The sequence below is a fragment of the Haemaphysalis longicornis genome, unplaced genomic scaffold (assembly GCF_048455015.1).
Source record: "Haemaphysalis longicornis isolate Haplotype H1 unplaced genomic scaffold, Haemaphysalis longicornis Haplotype H1 scaffold_30, whole genome shotgun sequence".
Classification (NCBI taxonomy): Eukaryota; Metazoa; Arthropoda; class Arachnida; order Ixodida; family Ixodidae; genus Haemaphysalis; species Haemaphysalis longicornis.
The window spans coordinates 986,276-1,002,510 of NW_027526336.1; positions in this window are offsets into that span (position 1 = coordinate 986,276).

Genomic DNA, 16,235 nt, shown 5'->3' on the forward strand with positions numbered 1-16,235 from the left:
AACGCCGAGCCGGCTCACGGACTACGTCATGGAGACAGTGGAGACACGGTAGGCGAACATTTCCAGAAGCACAAGAGGAAATGTGGCGTCTGGCGAATAAACCAGACGGCGCCACCGACCCTGGGCGCACGTGAAACTCGCTTATATTTTAGATGCAGAGCATCTGATTCACTCGCCTTGTCCCTCCGGCGTCGTCGTCGTCGTCGTTGTCGTCGGCGTTGTCCACCCCTCCCCCATTCTCCTCGCCGCGCCAGCTGCGCTCTCCGCCGCTCAACCCCTCTCCTCTCCCATAGCGAACACTCTCTCGCGAGGGGCATTGGATTGGCTTGGCTTGGCGTGGATTTGGATTGGATTGGATTAAAGTGGATTGTGTTGGATTGTGTTGCGTCATAGCCGCGGTACGTCGCGTCATAGCCGCGGCAGACGCGCTGGGGCCGGCGCATGTGCAGTACTCTCTCTTCCGCGATTTCCTCTCCTTCGGGCGCGCGCGGTGTGCCGTTCTCCGGCGAAGCAACATCCACGCTTGGCTCAAACACCTAGAGTCCACGCCGCTTTACAAGTACGCCAACGTCGTCATGGACTGGGACCTGCTTACGCAGTCCTCTCAACGTTATGCGGGCTATAAAACGCGGTCCTTCGGTGCTCCGCCTATGCGTCGCATCTACACAGGGGTTACCGCGAGGGGAGGTGGGAGTTTTTCTGTTGCTTCTTGCTTCGCTTGTCGAAACAGATGCCTTTCGAAGACGGCGTTTTTCTTGGGCGGAAAGTGAGCCTTCAATTTCGCAAAAGCCGTGTCGTAGAGAGCTCCGGTGTTCGGAAGAGTTAGAAAAATATCATGGACGGCTTCTCCGGCTATAGGTGCAGCAGTAGTGCTCTTTTTCTCAGGTCATCTGTGATATTAGCCGCAACGAGGTAATTTTCAAATCGTGCATGGCACCTCATCCATATCGAGGAGACTGATGTCGGGTCCACATACGGATCGAAAGGAAGAATGGTAGGAACTTGGGCTCCCATCCCGACGGCTTACTTGCTCTCTTTCGCTGCGTCCTTCTGTAGGCTCCTTGGGCGTGGCTCGTCTCTTGATCTTGTCTTCGAGTTTCTATCTTCTCTAGGCGTGCTGTTTCGCAGGGTCTTCTCGGTATCCCCTCTACGAGGGTGGGATTTGTGAGCCAGATGGACAAAAGTCGCTGTGATCTTGGCAGGAACTACGATGCGCTTAGTACGGGAGAGCATTCCATCAACTGCTGTCAACTTCTTTCGGACTTCATAGTATGGAGTCAGCTTAGGTGCCCGCTTCTTGCGGGGCGGCCACGATGTCTGCACGTAACGGGAAACTTCTCGGAGAGTGTTATCCTCCACTGTCGCTTGTCTCAGTTCATCTTGATGTACAGACGTCACCACACTATTTCTTCCGACTCGGGTGGTTTCGTGGTGGGCGGTGACAACTTGTTTGAGTGCTGTGGATGCATTTCAGGGCGTAGCATTTTGGGGCCTTGTGTCAACGTTTTACTTGGTTTGTGTCAATGTTTGGCTATAGTAAGGCAGCGTATTTCTGTGCCCACAATCTGGAGACCGAAAGCTTGTACGGCATCAATACCCAGAAGTGATGTTCCACCTTGGGTAATGTGGAAGGTGACTAGAGCTGTTTCCGATTTGTGCACAGTGAGGGCAGGGAACTGTCCACGCACAGGAAGTTTTCGACGTGAGAAATCCAGCAATGTTAGTTGCGATTTCTTCAGCTCAACTTGGTCTCTGAACAGGTTTTGAAAGCTTTGTTCTCTCATTATCGATACAGCTGAGCCAGTGTTCACTAAAAATGTTATGATGCGCGGGGGTGATGCCAGAGAAACAGGTTGAACCCCGACATCAAAGTAGACACCCGTAAGCTTAATTGTCAGTGTGAACAGTAAGAATATTCATGACACTCTCAGCGTCTTCCTCTGGAACAATTTCGGCGACTCGGGCCGGGCGCCTTCCACGACACTCTCAGCGTCTTCCTCTGGAACAATTTCGGCGACTCGGGCCGGGCGTCTTCCACGCCCGCGACGCAAACTTCGACAGTACTGTTGAAAGTTACCTCGAGGCGGCCACACGTGAAGCAGGTTCAACGTGGGCTTCAAAGGCAGACAGTTGGCAGTTTTGTGCGCCGAAATTTCCACACGCGGCTGTGTTTCCGGAGTAGAGGACGACAGCGCCACTACATAATACACTACAGTAGTATTCTTTACAAGTTGTGAGAAAGGTAGCAAAGACATTGCTGGATTTGGACCCCGTCATTGCAGAAAGCTGAAAGTATGAGACCCCGCGGCATTACTTCATGTGTTTATGATAAATTGATTTTAAAAATCCACATACACGCAGTGTTTTATTATGTCTGCTACGCTGCTGGTTCGTTGTTCCCGTTGCTAATGAAGGTGTCATCAAAGGGGCCGACTAAGGGTGTACTGATCTCAAACTGCCGTTATTTTGTTGGCAGTGTTGGATTCTGTCTGAAGTGTTGTTAGCTATTAAAGTTATTTTGGAATTGTGCAGTGCATTTCTCAGGAATGAACCCAGCAATTTATCTTTCTTTATTTTTCTTCAGAGTTTGTAGAATGGCCTTCGTGAGTAATAAAACTTTGTTTTTGAAATTGTGTTTCATAGTGATGGCTAGAGTTTCATGATTACATTTTGGTGCTTGTGCAGTTTAACAGTAGAGTATAATTTTTTCCAAAGGCGTTTACAAAGTGTATTGGCAAACAGTCAGGTGTCCAGCGTCCCCTTGCAATGATAGAGCCATTATTCTACCAAGTGGGACAATTGTTTCAGAGACTTCCCATAAATCTTTAATTTGTTTAGATTCAACACCTCTTCCACACACTTGGAAGTTGTTATTGTTCTAGCAACTATGACGGGTTGGAGGGGCTTCAGGGTGCTGTGTCACTGATTTTCAAGCATGCACAGTTGCATCTGATTGTGCAGCTGCCGTAAGAATCGAAAATGATGCGGCATATCAGAATAGTTCAGGACCTTAGCGCTTCATGTCGATGCTTTTCAAGAGTATTCTGGCTGTACAGCTGCAGTAAGAATAGGAACCAGTTGCCCAGCAGGTTGCAATGTTTTGATGTCAGTCCTTCGAGGTGCTAATGTTGGTCCTTTGCAATAGTGGGCTGTTGCTTCTGACTAGAAGGCTACGTCAAGAATTGCAGATTTACGTAGTATGCTGGACTGGATTCATGTGAGGCCCTCGGGCTGTAAAGCCGCTGCTTCTCAAGCACACCTCTTCTTTACAGCCATGAAGCCGCGGTGAGAGTTGAAGATGCTTATGTAATGTAGTACAATGTATTCATGCCAGACCCTCAGACTGTGAAGTTGGTGCTTCTCATGAACACACCAGTGTAATTTTTGTATAGGACCGTGCACCTCCACCATCACCTTTGCCAGCTCTCCCAGTATTGGCGTTTTCAATGTGCGTGCACAGCCTGGACAGCTTTCATGGCGCGGAAAACACTACTCGAACACCGTGCCATGAAACAATTTTCTTTATGTTGTGCGACGGCTTGTGAAGATACGGCATCAATTTCACCTTGTTTTCATCGGGCCTCTGTACTTTTGTTTTGCCTTTTAAACTTGATACGGAGGCAGTCTGCAACCGTCTTAAGCACTGGTGTCAGAAAACCCTGTGCAGTTAACCTATGAGCCTGGCGGTCGGTGTGTTCCTGGATTACGTGGACACAACTTTTCTGCAGCGCACTGCAGAAACGTAATGTGGCTATGCCTCATCAGCGATGGCTCAGAGGTACTGCACTCGCCTCATATGGGGAAATACTGGGTTCGAAGCCGCGCACCGCCGGGCACCCATTGGTTTCTTTAATGGGTACAGGCGGCCCTGGTCGAGTGCGGACCTTTGAAAGGATAACTCGCGCCTGCAAAGGTGCCTTTACCCTTGCGAGGGGCTTCCGACCTTTGTCAATCTGGTGGGGCCCCGGCCTTCTATAACACCGCATTGCCGAAGGGAGGAAGAGTCTGGCGGCATGTCCTACCACAGGCGGTTACTGAGTAGAGTGTGCAGCGTAGCTGTGGAAGTCACCATGTGCATTCGCGTGCCTTGGTGGTGCCGGGCACCACTTGAGAAAATAGGTACAAGCCTGGCGCTCGGCCCTTGTTACCACTAGAAGATGCTCCTGGCGTGTGACTACGCTTGAAAAGTTGACACAGCTTGTACAGGAAATCACCTCTATGCAATGAGGTGGCGGGAAAGTGCAATTTTTTTTTGTGTCCGCACGCGACTGATCAAATTAGTATAAGAAAGAGGGACTGCTAGCACACATCTTCACCTCAAAAATTGCTATTAATGAGACAAAAAGTCTACGCAAATTGCAGCGAAGACTGGAAAGCGGCAATAAAGTACATAAATAGTTTACTGAAACACTGGCAATGTCGCCAGTTACTGAAATTTTAGAAATTGGAGCTGAGCTGGTGGTAGATAGCGGCATTGGAGTTGTATAGAATAAGTGAAAAAAGTTTTGTCAGTGGCACCTGCATGATTTCGGTGACACAGGTTTTGGGACTTACATTCTGAGATGTAGGCTATAATTTATACTTTAAGCACCTGCAATGCAGCCTACTAGGGAATGGTGCTATGAGATGCCCCATACCCTACACTGCACCAACAAAGTGACGTGACTCTGGTCTCTGAACCACTGTTAGATGGTACGGACAATAAACAAAACCGTTCGCAAATGACAGTAAACAGGTGCAGTTTATTTTGAACGCTCTCTTTATCTACTTTTGGTGCTAACCTTCCAATTTTGACACATACACGTTCTGGGGAAATAAAAATTTCGATAAATGTGAGCACGGCCCCTGCAAAAATGGTCCCAACATCAGATGCTGCAGTATTATTCCAATATTATTCCTGCGGTTATATCACCGTTTGTTAGCAGGCTGAGAAAGAAATCGTGCAATGTACTTTCCGCCCTTGCAATACCCAGAACTACAACTTTTTCTGAGGCTGTGTTTTTGTTCGGGAACTTGACTAAAAATAGTTACTACAGGTGCAGGGTGCACTCTTTATCAAGCGTAGAAAAGGTGACGGGGATTTCGGGAAAGCCCTTGCTTATATCGTTCCGTCCAGGCGGAACGCCAAACAGCGTGCCCGGCTCACAACTCGCAGTGAAGGCAGTCTGTGTGCATTTTTACCATACCGCTCACTGGTAATGAGTAAATACCCTTAATAATTACATCGAAATTTACAGCTTCGTCGACGGGCCTCGGGGCAAGCAACCGCACTGAAATGGTCCATGTGAAAAGCTTGGCATACTGCTGAAAAACAATGCGATCACAACCATTGTCACTCGAGAATGTAAACACAAACAGCGCGCCATCGCCTCCTGTATGATCGCGCTCGCCCGCTGTTTTTTTTTTTTTTTACGGGTGATTTCTACCACTAGTAGGCGCTCGTGGCGCATCCGCCCCACTTTCGTTAATGCGTGAAACGTTTCCATGCAAATGCTTACACGCGCAGCAATATTTTTACTTTTTATGGTCATCCTTATTACTACTTAATGCATAAACGGCTTCTGCGTATTTGTTTTTTGTTTTTTTTATTTTCGTGTGACGTCACCGGAAGTTTCGCTGCTGCAGCGTTTCGGATACGGAAACACGCGGCTGCTGCGGCGGCTCCGGCGGCAGCGTTGACGGCGTGCGCGGCCGGTCCGCAAAGTTGCGGCCGCGGCGCAGTTGCGTGTCTGCCCTACAAGTTTCGTATTTCCGCTTGCGTTTGTCTTCGCCCTTGTGTTAGAAACTCACCTTTTCAGCGCATTCGGTTTGGAATGCTATTGAACAGTGCAGTCGCGGGTGAAAGCATTTCGTGACTCCGTCAACATGCTGTGTTTGCTTTCTTGTGCTGGGCTTGGTGCATTGACGACTTGCGTAATTCAGTCGGCTGTACGAGATTTTGCAGCCCACTTTAGCAGTAATGCTTGTGGGGAGGCTGGGCACACGCATCGTGCATGGGGTGTATGCTTATGCCCTTTGCAAAATGTACAACCGTGAGGAGGAGGACGGAATGTAGCTCGAAACTATTATTAAAACAAAACAGACTAATGAACAAAAACACAAATTCGTAATGCTAACACAATATATCTAGAAAACATACAATTTAAATCTCAATACAAAACTTTCTCATTTATCCAGGATTTTGGGTTAGCTTTACTCGCAGAACAATTTGATTTCTTTGAAACTACGAAGGATACGCGGATGTCTTTTATAAAGAAAGCATGCGTGCAGTTGCTGCGCATGGTTATCAGGAAATATCATTCGTGCTGCAACGAACTTGCGCGATTGGCGTGCCAAGCGAAATCGTGTGAGCACTAGCTAATGCTACGCGAAAATTAATTTAAAATGCTGTCGTTCTTAATTTTCGCGTAGCATTAGCTAGTGCTCACACGATTTCGCTTGGCACGCCAATCGCGCAAGTTCGTTCTTGGTATTTTAGCCCCCGCTAAAAATCACTGGGCATGCGTACATCTCCTTGCATAATCGACCCGTTTCAAATAAATCATGAACTGGAATAGCGCGGCAACAAAATGTTGAGCAACTTCCAAGAACAGTTATTTCTTTTCGAGTACGCAGCCAGATCACAACCCGAGATGCCGGGGTGGAACGGTACGGGAGGGCCGGCATTTGCATGGGGGCGAAGGAGTCTAACAACGAACAAAATCACGTGACCACTAACCCTACGTAACGTGTTACGCCACGTAGTTTCTTTTTTTCCTGCGGGTTATGTTATATTTTTCTGCCATTCCTTTTCTCTCTCTCTCTCTCTCTCTCTCTCTCTCTCTCTCTCTCTCTCTCTCTCTCTCGCGCGCGCGCCCGCTGGGTTTGCACGGCGTTGCACGCTCTCTCCGGCAAGTCGACGTTCTCATGTGGTGCCGATTATTCTTCTCTGTGCCTGTTCTAGGTTCAAGCGCACAGAGCTTTTCTTGCGCGCTGACACCCCAGCGCTCACATGCGGTTTACGTTATGCTTTCCTTCTGACTGGAGCAGGAAAGCGAAAACCACTATAGTTAAGCGCTCCGAATGTTTGCTGTGCGTGCGTGGGTGGGCGCACACATCTGGTAATTGTGTACATTCTTGATAGCAAACAGCTACAATAAACAGAAGACAACGATTTTTTTTTTTTGCCACCTGTGTGCTTCTTCCGAGTTCACTCTTGCAGAAGAGCATGCATATACGCGTGCTCCAGTCGGCTGTGCTCCAGTCGGCTGAACTGAGAAAGTTTCGGCGTAGTTGCGTGCCTCTACAAGTTTCTTCCTTTCGTTTGCGTTTGTTTTTGACCCCTGTGCGCGAACCTTGCCCTTTCAGAGCGTTCAGTTTGTGACGCTATTGAACAGTGCCGATTTCATCAAAGATTTCGTGACTCCGTCAAGACGCTGTGTTTTCTTTGATGAGCCTGACTTACCGCAATGCCAACGTGCTCCGCACCTGGCTGTACGAGCAGATGCATAAGCAACACTCATAAGCTTTTTTAGTGCCGTCATCGGATTCATAGCTTGTCACCCAATAGAAACAGAGCAATTCCCCGCGCGGTCAAAGAGATAAGCAAAACGCGCAAGGTATGTGGACTTCATTTTCTCGAAGAGGATATTGCCATCATTAACGTAAAGTGGTCGAGTTCGGCCTGGCTTACTGGGCACTGAAGGAAGGTGCAGTTTTCATTAACTTTCCCAACCTTCCCAGCAACTTTTTTAGGCAGCAGACTCGGCGTCGGTCTCCTAAAAAGAGAGAAAACTCCCACCTCCCCTCGCGGGAACCCCTGTGTATATGCGACGCATAGGGGGTTCACGTTGCAGCGTTGGACAGAGGAGGAACGGCGATGGAACGATGGAGCGGAGCGGCGCAGGCACCGCGTTTTATAGCGCGCATAACCGTGAGGGGACGCGCCGGCACCAGTGCGTCTGCCGCGGCTATGGGTGCGTTCCAATTTACCGTTTAGACAGCTTCGTTGCCGTCTTCGCGGACAGTACGCCATGTTAAGCCCCGTTCCAATTCGAACGAAGCAGTCAACGAAGACTGCTTCGAGGAGACAGCATCGAAGTCAGCAACGATGCAGGCTACCTTCCTGTTTAAACTGAAAAGCGACGCCAGCGCCACCTTTTTGCGTTTTTATGTTGAACCAGAAGCACTTGTTCCTTTATTTAAATATTTAGTAACTAGTCATAAAGCTGACTTTGCCTAGTTTTTAAATTACGTAACGTTTGTAATAACAACGGTAATATTAGTTACGAAACTTGCGGCTTGCTCGTCTCAACGTGTCTGCAACGACGCTGTCGTCTGCTGGTCGTCTGCGCTGGTGTTGCGTTTGCGACCGAGGCGCCGTTCCAATTTCATTCCTTTAGACGTCTAGTTAGACTGCTTCGTAGACTGTCTACCAAGCTGTCTGCGAATTGGAACGCAGCATATGACGCAACACAATCCAACACAATCCTTTTTAATCCACTTTAATCCAAATCCAATCTAAACCAATCCAATTCAAGCTAATCCAATCGAATCCAATCCAATGCCCCTCGCGAGAGAGTGTTCGCTATCGGAGAGGAGAGGGGGTGAGCGGCGGAGAGCGCAGCTGGCGCGGCGAGGAGAATGGGGGAGGGTTGGACGCCGACGACGACGCCGGATGCAGGGACAAGGCGAGTGAATGAGATGCCTTCGCATCTAAAAGGTATCGTCTGCGCACGAGCTAGGTGATTACAAAAGGAGAGCACTTTCCCAAGGAGCGGAGATCGCCACCAGGTGGCCGACCGATGTGGGCGTGCTTCGCATCAGCTCTGCTAAGCACCGCTCTAAAGACTTGGACGCTGTTGTGGCCGGTTACCTAACCCAAGCGCAGCGTCGGTCTGCCAACGCTCGGCTTCACGCTGCGTGCTGTCCCTCCCTGTGCTGCGTGCTGTCCTGAGCCAGCTCACGGGTGAAGCCGGCGTGCCAAGCCCTCGTCGGACGACGAGAAACGGCGACCACGACGACACCGATCCATCTCCTGAAGAATCGAGGACGAAGTTTGCCATCGTTCGTTCTGCACTTCCTCTCCTACAAGTCGCGTTGCCATCAGCAATAACATGCAACAATGTGCCAGAGATCACCACACGAACTAATGCCGTGCTGTGATATGGCGAACACAGTGAGGTGAAGATGACTGTGTGCATCGGGGCGTAGAGCTCGACGTATTGCCACATTCGGCTTGTGATTGCGGTGACGGCGTAGTACATGGTAAATGCGCGAATGAGGTGTGGTCCAGTGCTATCGCCCTTCATGCCGGCGCATTCGGCGGCTAAGTGCGATGCTTGCACGGGCAGCGACATGGATCAGCGGGAAGCTTAAAGGGGCCATGCAGAAACGCAGGTTTGGTTTATTCGAAAGGTTGCCTCGTTAGACACATACTGACACCATTCTTAACGTAAACGTCACTCAAATAAGCTATATAATTATAAAAAAGGAACGGCCGTGTGACCCACAAGCTCATTTCACGCAGCAGAACCCATGATGTCATACACGCCAGCACTGGGATTGGCTGAGGCCGGCAAAAGCAAACACAAATTAGGCAGAGCTTATAAGTTTGGGGAACAAGCTATTTGCGCTTAAATTTGGGGCACATTCTTTTTATAGCAATAAGAATGGTGGGATAAACGGTGGAAGTTATGAAAGCACATGTAAACGTATAAGTACCGATGCGTACTGCACGCACTGTGCTTGTTTTAGCTGCACTGCACTGCGTCTCTTCGGGGTCGTCTCAGACAACATTGACCGATTGGTGTAAGCAACGGCGTATTACGGGCCATATTTGTCGAGCAAGCACCATGTGTCACGGAACGATTATTTTCTCCCTTAACAAAAACAAGCCAGGTGCAAATATGGTCAAAAACAAAGCAAAGGCAGAAAATGGCCCGCTACGGTATGCTGGCACTATCTAGGTTGACTAACGGTAAGCAAGTCTCCGCTTCACAACAAGTTTAGCTTGAAGACCCCCTTTTATGTTGTCGTTGCAGACATCTTTAAAACTCACAGTTTGATGTGAGAATCAAAATTTGAACTTAAATTGATTATTTTGCAGTGAACAAAGCATCGCTTGCTTCCGTACAAGCACTGGGGGCACTATAAAACATGAAATCTTTCGAATAAAATAAACTTGTATCATGTCTGCATAGAAGTGCACCTCCTGCAGCTGCGACTGCCCTACCTGGACTACCGTAATTAGACCCAGTAACGGCACAAGATGACGGTTTTAACAGATAAGCCATCCGCTCTGTCGCAGTGCTTTGGTGTCCGTCTCATTCCTTGTGCAGGAACACACCCAGCTCAGCATTATCGTGGACTTTGTAAATGAGAGCAAAAAAGAGCGATGTTCCTCCGTTGCGAGTGGCCTTGGTGCTATATTCATTTTCACGGCGAGCCTCCTCACGCCTTCCCTTGTGGTGTTTTACAGCCATTGCTACTATTTCTCAGGCCCACTTTGTGTTGCACACAGAAGCAGCCATTCCACTGAGAGGAGGGTGAATCACCTTTGCAAGCCTCACCCATCCAGGCGTGAAGTCACCTGTACTCATTCTCTAAGACGTACGCTGTGCTGTCAATGCTGTAAGTACTGTACAACACAAGATAACGTGTATGCTAGTTCCATCAACACAGTGAAGCACTTGAAGTAACAGGATGATACTTTGAGCCTGCCAGCGTATCTACTGCCGCAGTTCAAGATATCTATACAGTAGTTGCAAGAGAACAGCCTGAATGTTTGTAACCACTTTGCCGACCACACTTTCCATTCGCCTTATGTCAATCCTTCAAGTAACTGTCATCAGGTCCTGTTGCCTTCTGTAGCTCAAAAATCTCTGCCCTCTAATGTCCTGCTACATCTGCTCCCTGCCTTGTACTGTTTCCAGCAGGAGGAAGATTCTCCCACACAAAGGCAGTCTAGACCGGCCGACCTATGGCTGGGGAGGGTGCTGATCCTTCACTGTGGCACCAAGGCCATTCTTGGCGGTGTGTGCAGTGAAGGTAATCTATGGATTGTTGGCCTGTGTGAGGGACTGCTGATAGCACTGCATATAATCCACCGTTCCCGCTATCATTACTGTTCACTGCCCTTTCCTTTGCCACCATTTCTACCCTTTAGCTCACTTTCTTCTCAATCCCTTTTAGGTCTCCCTGTTTTTACACTAAAAGGCAACCTGTGAAGGAAGAAAAAAATGGGTAGGAGGAGTAGAAAAAACTTGGAAGCCAAATAGTGCTCAACAGAAGTCGTTATGCGACAACGGCAGGGGTTTTCAATTATCAGTCCTGGACTCTCTGCGAACTCCTCAAGAGGCAATCTGACATTTCTTGCTCGCATGTATTCCTGTGGGGTGGAGAATCTTGCGACTACCTGTGGACAACAGGTAAAATGTCACTGTAAAGACCCAGTATATGGCTCAGGAATTAAGCCAACTTAATGCATATAGATGAGACTGAATATTTGTCACTTGGACAATCTTTTATATTCTTCGCATTTGGCCCCATGTTAGCTCCTTCTGCACTGGCAGGCTTACTGAAACTATGTATGGACTCGCTGCCTCTGGCAGGTTCCAGTGTACTATTTTTGATCAAGTAGCTTGCTGAAAGATACCGAACACTTTCCAATATCAACTTCAGGTTAGTTAGCCAGAATGTTTTCATGGCTAAAGCTATGGCTACGTGATAAATCCAGCATGTGTAACATCAGTTGTTAGGCCAGCAGCCGTCCTTGTTTCTTCTTCTCTCTTCGTTTCGTTTACACCGATTCCACCCAAAAAACACGGTCTAAATGTATGCACAGCTTCACCTAAGAACTAGGCCATAAACTACAGTTCAGGCTAACAGCAGCCATCCGGAGTTAACATCTGTGGAAGAGAAGGTGAGGAGCATGATCCACAAAAAAAATTTGAAAACGACATGAGGCTGTTAAAAAACCTTATTGTGCTCAACTTCTTGCAGAAAAAAGTTAGCAGCGCGTGAAAGCGGATTTCAGAGATTAGTTTATCTTCATCATTTCCTTCAGTAAAGTTTTACTAAGGCTGCTCTCATTTCACAAGCTGACATCGCAAGCATGGTGAGTTGCGCAACAGCACTGCCTCGACATTGAAATTGTATAATGTAAGGTGTTTCAACTGTGGTGATTCCTGCACTCAATAAAATGCAATAATCATGCGCTTAACAATCACATATCACTCCACATTACTACCCCTCCTTTTGGATAATACCACTAAAAACTACTGCATTCTAATTGTACTTGACATGGATGAAAACAACCTCTGGGCACCTTTCTCTGGCACCGATGTCACCTATTTCCCTTCTCATTGCAAAATTATGAACAAGGTAATGGTCCTTTTATAAGAGCCTGAAACGAAACTTTGTGTTTAATTTTTCCTTTGTGCTGAGTGAAGAGTGGGTGCTACTAAGCCACCTATGTCGAAAGCAGCCCTGTTCTCATCTTTCTTGCCCCTGTGAAAAATAAAGGCGATTTAAGGTCACAGATTGATTGATTGTAGGGTTTAACGCGCCGACGCAACGCAGGCGATGAGGCGCGCCGTAGTGGAGGGCTCCGGATTAATTTTGACCACCTGGGGATCTTTAACGTGCGCCGAAATCTCGTACACACGGGTGTTTTTGCTTTTCACCTCCATCAGAAAAGCGGCCGCCGGGGCCGGGAATCGAACCCGCTACCTCGTGCTCAGCAGCGCAACGCCTTAGCCACTGAGCCACCGCGGCGGGTATTTAAGGTCACAGGGTAAGCCCTATACTACCCATGCATTCTTGGCCATTTCGAGGTACACTTTTATCGGCACCTACTAAAGGCATCTACATAATGCGTACATGATTTTCTTTCAAATTTGGGGCTGTTTTAACTGTACCAGAATTACTAAAATCACACTAAAATTACAATGTTTACGAATTTCTTTCCGCCAGTATCTAAATTTTTTCTTTACATATTAAAAATTTTGTAACAAGAAAACCAGTAGGTGCATATTTTCAATTCTGGCAATGTAGATGTCACAACGTGTCGATGACAGGAAAAAAGAATCGGCCGGTTCTGCTGGAATATATAGGAAATAATGGTACCTACGTGAAAAACAATTTTGAGATAATTGAGTTAAAAAATAAGAAATGAGGCGAAAAACGACTTTTTTGCCACAAACACCACTCGTCATTTATTTAGTAAGCAACAGCTTCATAATCACCGTCGAAATCATGTTTTCGCTTTTCAGCCAGTCGTCTGTCCTGCCTTGCCTATTTAGTCGGCTGTTGTGCAGCTCTGTTCACAAAGTATCTTTGCGAACAGAGTCAACCTCTTTTAGCCACTTGTTGGTGCTGTTGCGCACAGGGTTCATTCCGAATTATTTCGTATGCTGGCTCTTGCAATGCTACCATCACTGAATGAAAGACCAGCACCCAATGTTGCAATCCTGAGAGGGTGAAGCTCAACAAAGACATTTTTTGGTGCGTGGCTTTGAAGCACAAATGTGGTAAAAACAATATGCACAGCATCTTTGGATTGCCTTGGATGAAACATCAGCTATGCAGTGGCTTCCAAGTAACTTCTTCATACAGCTCATTCCAGACTAGTGTTTTAATCTGGAGCTGGGAGGTTCTTGATGAAAAAAATGACAATAAACACGGAGCACATTCTAAAATCGGACATGGTCACTTGCTCACGGAAAAACTGTTTTTTAGCCAGAAATACGTTTACCTTGGAAAATGTGCATACGGAGGTGAACTTCCCTAATAGCAAAGACAAAAAAAAAGTCACTTTTTTAAGAAATTTGGCTTACCCTTTGCCCTTAAAGGACTACTGACATTAAATTTCCAATTTGAGCAACCATACAAATAGCTTATTGTGTGTATGTAATCTTTCAGAAGTGTGAACTTTACTGTTTCATAAAACAATTTCAATCTTTGCGCGTATTCAAAATGCGAAAGACACTTCAAGATATGCGTCATCTGATGTACGCCATGGTCACCAAGAGAGAGATAGAGGGGGCTCTGTAATGTGAACTGGTGAGGTCAGCCCTGCTAGTAACAAGGCTTGCTATGCCACATGGGCTTGCAATGCCAGACTACAATGAGTGGTGAATGCTGGACATTAGGGGTACAGCAGGGAGAAAACAAACAAGAAACGTTAAAAATGAGAAACAAGGAAATGCTGCTAACAGAGTCCAGTGCGTAAAAAGTACATTTGAAAAGAAAATCATTAATGTAAACTCTGAATCAAAATACAAAGTAAATACAAAGTAAACGGTGCAAAAAAAGGGAAGAACACCAACCCAAGAAAAAGAAATTGATAAACACCACAGCATGAGAGAGTACATATCTTGAGACACTTGCACTGCCTATGGTCTAAAGAGATATGTCCAGTTCAATCTCGTAGGAAGAAGCGAACATTGTGAATAACTACTCTTTTAATATGTGTGCCGTTTCATGCACGCATAATACAAAAGATGAATGGATACATCCTCTCTGGAAAGAACTCTCAAAGACACACTGTGATGACTATGATATAATCTCCCTTCTCAAGAGTGAATGTATACACCGGTGGCACAGGTTGGAATTATCGTTGAAGTGTTTGCTTTTGGCTCTAGCTCATCCATTACCATATGGAGTACATTGAACAGAAAATCTTTGACCTACACATGATGCACAAATGGAAAATTTTCGGCTAGGGGTCAACACATATCACATTATGTGACAAAGTGTACAACAGTGGCAGTGTGTTGGTTCTGCACAAGATAAAAAAACAGTGTAGCTGGAACAACGACAAAGAAAAATGTGACACACCCAGCACTCGTGTGATGAATTGCTTGCCAGTGCCCTCTTTGGCATCATAGCAGACCTTGAGTTGTGGACAATTTTGTTGAGAAGCTTTGTATATCTAAGACCACATATTGTGCATGTGCTAGTGCCAGTAGGCAGTGTTCTCCAGCCCGCACCCCACCGTGCCCTGGGAAGCCGCATCTATAGTCTGAAATGCATAACCCCTTTCCTTCTTGCCCGCCCTGTGTCCACTATATAAATGGGATCCTCCTGCCCCACTTGCCCTACACCCAACTGCCCTTCGCCCCCCATCAGTATGAGCCCTTCACTGGGAGTGCCATCCACCATACCTGCATAAGCTACCACATCACTTCCTGGGAAGACTGGCTGAATGCGGATCAGATAACGGACGAAAAGTCGATGCAAGAACTTCTGGCAGCCCACTTCCTTTGGGTTAGTGAGGGACTCTGGGAGATTTGCGGACTGGCCGTCTCCTAATGATTAAGAGACAGCCAGCCAGCCTGGACTAGAGCTGCCTAGATAGTAGTTTTTCTCTCTCTCTCTCTCTCTCTAGGCATGAATACCACATTTATAATGTTTCAACGCGCTCATAACCGCAGAGCATACAATGTGCCGCTACTCAGAAAGAATGTGGCAATGCTGTGTGTTGTTGAAATGCCTCAGACTCTCTTCATACAACAGCAGTTTCCATGAAAGCGAGTGCTTAAAGGAGTACTGACACGAAATTTTCGTGTTACGTTTTTTTCGCTGCTATGCGTGCCTACCAGCCCACTAATCATAGAATGACAGGTTAGATGGTCGAGCGCAGCGTAAACATTCATTTACGGCGTCGTTTATTCGTTTCAGTTTCGGTTTCGACTAAAAAACGCCGAGCGGCCGCCATGACAGGATGTATCACATGACGTCACCATTCTTGCCGCATCGCTGCCTCTCTGGAAGCGCGCGCGAGCGAGCGCACGCGCGCGCCCAGACCGGCCGAGCGCGCGCGCCCAGACCGGCCGAGGTTTTCGCCGTCCCCACAGGCCCGGGCAGCATGACGTCAGTCCAAAAACCATGACGTATACACACGCCCGAGCAGCGCGCGCCAACCACAACCAGCGCGTCGGCTTCGTCACGGGAGCCCCGACGTCGGCAGTTTGGGGCAAGTAGCACATGATGCCATGTCGGCCCGCTCTGGGCTTTCTCGTGCGGGCGAAGATTCAAATGAATTTTAAATATGTTTCGCTGAACGGTTGCTGTTGAAACTTGCTGGAAGATATCTGCTGATAAAAAGGAAGCGTTTTACATAGTTATCTCAGCTTTGTAATTTCGTGTCAGTACTCCTTTAAAATGGAGCAGTTGTAATGTCAAACCAAATTTTTTGGCGTGAAGTCCACTTTAAGACTGATTTTTTGCACGCAGTGTTTTGTAAGTGTCTT